Source organism: Diadema setosum, chromosome 20 (genome assembly GCF_964275005.1).
Source record: "Diadema setosum chromosome 20, eeDiaSeto1, whole genome shotgun sequence".
Taxonomy (NCBI): Eukaryota; Metazoa; Echinodermata; class Echinoidea; order Diadematoida; family Diadematidae; genus Diadema; species Diadema setosum.
Window position 1 is genome coordinate 16,925,689 of NC_092704.1, and position 5,755 is coordinate 16,931,443.

The following is a 5,755-nucleotide window of genomic DNA, read 5'->3' on the forward strand; positions in this document are numbered from 1 at the left end:
TTCCAATTCAATTATAATTGATTTCCGTCCAACAAAAAGTAATACATAATACAAAGCATAATAATTTGCCAATTCATATTGTTAAACTATTTGTAAGGAGTACAAGTCAAAGTATATATTTCAGAATGATTACATAATGAGAAAACAAAGCTTACTTTGTAGCGGCGACAAAAAGTAAATTATATTAATGAAAAATAATAGACATGAATCACTCGAAAAGTATCATGACAAATTTGCAAAATTAATCTATGTACAGTTAGAGCATTTTGATAACCGATATGATGCTATAATGATATAAAAGCATATAAACAAAACTTCTTATTAAAGTATAGAGAAAGTACATGATAAGATACTGTACATAAACGCTATTCATTAAACCATATGCACCAGGAAAATATGATGGCAAAAACAAAAATAAATGCGAATGCGCAGTTGGTGACGCAAAGAAAAAAAATGCACATCACGTGAACAAAAGATGCAATATTGTAGCAAGATCAAAGAAATAACACAATGACATTATAACAGAACAAAGAACAAGGAGAAAGGAGAAGGAGCAGGGGAGAAAGGAAGCGAGGTCTGTGAACACGCCACTCGATCGCCAGGACAAGTGACAGTACGAAGATTATAAACAATTGAATTGTCTAGTGTTTTTGTATAGAGAACAAATTTTCTTCAGTTTATATTTAAATGTAATAAGCTTTTAAGATTATGTTAAACTGCTATCTAAGCTAATCTAAAATTTGATCCAATATATCTGGGATATTTACAGTTCTCATTTAGGGGAGATGGAATTTATTGGACCTTCGTATGGGATTTTTGTGTACATGACTATTTCGATGAAGTAAATTATGAATCATCTTGGGAGGTGGTTGCAGTTGTAATAAAAAAAAAACAACAACATACAATACTGTGTAACTTTGTCTTTTTAAAGTTTAATGACAATTTATTAGCGTAAATCCATTAGTTTAATTTCTTTGATTCTTTAGTAACTGTTCTTATTGAAATAATGGGTTCAGGATGAGAGTAAAAAATGGAGTCATCCGCGAATGATATGAATGAGAGTTCGTCTGAGGACCTATCATTGATGTAAACGATTACTTGCAATAGGCCGAGCGAACTTCCTTGTTGGACAATACATTCAATTGTTTTCATTCTGGAATCATAGCCTTTGACGTGCCTTTTCATGACGATGTTTACCGTAATGGGATATTTTGAGAGAAGTATGATATTAATCGTGTCAAAAGCCATGGGCATGAGAAACCCAAGAAGATGTGCATTGTACGTAAAAATGTACCTTTCGCATGTGTAACCTTCTCAACAAAGGTGGCAGCGCGTGCGTTTTGTTGGAGGTTGAACACCCCCCCCCCCCCCCTTGGGCTGGCAAGTGAAAATTTGATGTGCAGAGAAAAATGCCATCGCATTATGTCTCGACAGTTGTGCAAAATTTAGTTGTGGTCAGGAATTTGCTCGGCTTCAGCTATTATTATTTGGTTCGATCTCCGGTAGTCGCAACAAAATCGAATTGCGCCACCTTTTTTCTTCACCATCACAACTTGGGATGCACACGGGAATGATGATTGTCAACCAGTCTCGTGTCATACTTCTCTACTTCAGAAGGAGTATGACGTTAGGGTAGATGGCAAGAAACAAATCAAAAATTGTACAAGCCTATCCTTTACCGCAAATATGCTCTGCAAGATGAGGTGCCTGGTGAAAAGTTGATAGACCCAAATATTGTGGACCCTTTTATCACCCTATTTTGTCCATCTGGGCATACCAGTCATGGCCTTCATGTACTCCTGAAGAAGGAATGCTATGTTGTTGAGTTGATTATCATCCAGCTCTGGTCCTATCCTTACATCTCGGACCATCTCTGTGGGGTGTGAGGTGTGAGCTGTTTGATCCCGAGTTGCAGAGCCCATGCCAGTGACAGGAACATCTAGCCGTTTACGCTGTATTGACCCTATACACTATTTTTTTAAACGTCGGAAATCACAGTATATGACAGGTTTGAGTCCCATGCACTGGTTCCTTTTTCAGACGTGTTTGTTAAAATAGTAGATCAGCAGTTACGATTTTACCATTTCATTTGCAAAGAGGGATACAAGTGATAAAGATCTTTCATAGCACTCATCAAGATTCGACACATTACAGGAAACTTAGATTATGTGTCGTCGCTATTTTTTTTCTAGACCGTTTTTTGAAGACTCGATAAAGCAAAGCACCGGATTCGTTTGACTGTCGCGGAGTATAGTGTTTTGCAAAGTAAGTCATTATTTTAGTTCCTTCTATCTTGGAGGCTCAATGTAGAAGTGTTTTATTCTTGTGGTGTTGCGCAAGCGAAAGTGTGTTGACTTAATGGGCAGCTCCGCAAAGTCCGTTGAACCGTCTTCAACTCGTCCATAATGGGAACATGCAGATCCGGTGTGTACCAGATAAGAAGATGACGTCCTATATTGGCCTACATGTGGTACATATTCTTGTACACCTTTGTTGTCATGATGAATCGTGACATTTCAGTTTTTTTGTTTAAGTAACCCATCTATTATGTTTGCAGTGAGTGTTTCGATCATTACTTCGTAATTACGAATTCGTCTGCAGAACCTGATGATTTCTTATGCCTTAAGCCTAATTAAAGGGGAAATCTAGTCCACATATAGGCCTAAGTTAGTCTGATAAAAAAGAGCAAAATGGTAAAAATTTGACTGAAATCGGAGGAAAAAATAAGGAAGTTATGACATTTTGAATGCTTGCTAATTTCTGCAAAACAGTTCTTGTACAGTGGCTATGAATATGCAAATGAGTGAGCTAACCATGTCATACCCTCACAATTTTCCATTGATCGACGAAATTTCAATGTTTCTGTCATTTAAGTCTGAAACATGATGTTATTCCTGGTTGAATAACTTCAGAAAAGTGATCATTTAGATTTACGAAGATTTGAGCCTTTGGCATAATTGCGTTTGAATGAAAAACTGGAAAATTCAAAATTTTATGTACAAACTATATAGTAAGTTTTGAGGGAATGACGTGCTTACTTTGCCATTTGTATATTCATATTGACTGTTCAAGAACTGTCCCCCCCCCCCCCCCAAAAAAAAAAGCGAAACTTGAAAATGTTATAACTTCCTCATTTTTCGTCCGATTTCGATCAAAACCACACAGCTGAACTCGTAATATTTTGTTCTTTTTAATCAGACTAACCTACATTTGGACTGGATTTCCCCTGTAAGAGAGATACATGAGATAATAATGAAGAATTTGTATCAGCAAGCAAGACGGAAACTAGGACTTACGGGATCCTGATACCAGTACTACTGGGTTTTTTTTCGGTTTAATGCCAATTGAGATGACATTTAAAGTGTATAATAATAAGTGACACGTCATTTTAAACTTTCTTGATATGTCTATAACATGGTACTACCCTATGTTCTGACGAGTTCAAGATAACGATACACTTATTGTGGGCTGCCCCCTCCCTTTGTAGATTCAACTACTTGCAATTCCTGCTTTTTGCAATCAAAATTTCGTTACTTTGTAGTTTTCACTCTAACCTCAAGTGTAATGTTGACTCTCTCTCTCTTTTCTCCCAATACATTGCCACGTCTTTTTCTTTTCACGTATTACATTCAACCCGCGCTCTACCGTTACGTCACTTTCTTCATCCGATATGTTTCACTACCTTTAAATCTCCGGAGCTGTCCTCCTCCCTTTTATGTCATCTCTTTGCCATATCTTCTGATCCTCTTTTGCCACAATAATGATGTCACTCATTTTTCTGTTCCCTAGCTTCCCTGTCCACGTTCCCAGCATAACCCAACATAACTCCCTGAAAAAAGAGGCAGTTGCACTTGTCATATATTCTGAAAATCGCATACTCCACACCACCTTCTCTCATGCCACTGAAGGAGACAGAGTATGACACTCTTATTGTGCTGTAAAGAGTGGGCATTTCAATTCATCCGTCTTCAGGCTTTAAAGATTATCAGAATTCGATAATACACAAGTAAATATAAGAAATCTTGGTCCCTTTCTCACTAGGTTTCTTGGCAGTAACTCATCCTTATAAACAACAACCGACTTATTTATAACTAAATAAGTAGTTTTAATAGAAGCCTTTGATTTGCAGTTCCTGGTAAATATAAAGCATATTGTTTTCGTTCTCTTCGGGGTTCATCCCGATGCTATCTCTTTCTCTCTTTCTCTCTCATTCCAAAGATATAAGGCAAGAACCCTGAATACCACCCAACATTTCTTCTAGTAATGATGCATGTACCGGTGACACGATTTTGCTCCTACGACAATTGCTCTGGTCTTATTTTCTCCAAGGACACTATAGGGTTAGGGTTGTGATATGGTTTTAGGTTTAGTTTGGTGTGAGGAGTACGATTAGGGTTAGGGTTTCGTTTGTGGGTAGAATTTATGTTTGGCTAACTGGCATACAGATATTTTATGGGAGCAATCTCAATCTCAATCTATTGTCGCAAGAGCAGATGTCATGGAACAGCATGTACCACTGTCTATTTCATACTTGTCCATAAGAGGGAAGCTGTTCTCTAGAAGCTAACGAAGGGATATCAGAAGGGAGACAGAATAAGCAGGCGAGGAAAGGCATCCACCCAGCACATAACGTACGGTGAGAGCCAAACTGTGCACAGAAAATTTGCCAAATTTCATAACTTTGGTTTTTCTCTTCACTCACTTTATCTACAACTTCTACGTGTTTATAGTCATGAAAACATGAATACTTTATTAAGCGTACGCATGCTTGTATGATTAGTGTGAACAAAAGGACACATTCCATTATTTTGCACATTCCTCAGAGTCAAACTCTTATTGATTAAAGCTTGCAACATTGGCATAAGATCGAAAAGTTTAAGATCGCGATCTTTAAGATTTCGAAATTTTGCCAGTGTGACTGCAAACTTCCCGCGAAACTTTCTCGCGAAACTCCTCGTGAAACTTCCCACTCAAACTAGGGATATTTCCACACCCCCGCCAAACTTCTCGATCGTTTGCCAGTGTGACCGCGGCTATTGTGAGCAGAACTTGTATGACTCTTCAAAGAGGTAGACTGAAAAAGGCAAAGGAAACATAATGTTCTGGTAATCTTTACCGAAAGAGAAAAAATGAAGGAGATGTGATTGATTTATGAGCAAAGAATCCGCGAAAACGAACAGAGGGCAGAGGGACTGTGGTCAGTGCAATAGTTCTGGGACGAGAATGCAGCCTAGGAGATTCCACAAGTCAAACACATCTTACGTAATATTCAAATCGATGACGCAGGCATATTGCAATCGAAAGTAAGACGGTACAAATATACACAAGAATGGAAAGAAAAGTTCGTTCACTCCGCACGCCCCTCCCACCCTGAGCCTATGAACAGACAAGAATGGAGACCCGACCTCAAAAATCAATACATGTACCTGTAGGAGCTAGGGGAGGAATAATCTCGACAAAAAACCCAAAAAACTCTCACACTGGGCAGACGGAAGTATAATCGTGATGCACATGAGGGAGCATTTGCTAATTGATGTCATGCTCGTTTAGCACTGATGATAAGGATTTTCACTTTTGGCCGGTGAACATTACACCACTGGTGTATGACAGGGGCCACTTCAATCCATCTTTGCAGTATCTTAATTCAATTTGTATGTCTCATATTTCGGCAATACTCCGGCTCAGCTGAAGTTACTTTCAACATCCAAATCGTCGGTTCTCTCTTTCAGTGTTGTACGACAGGTCCTATCTCGAC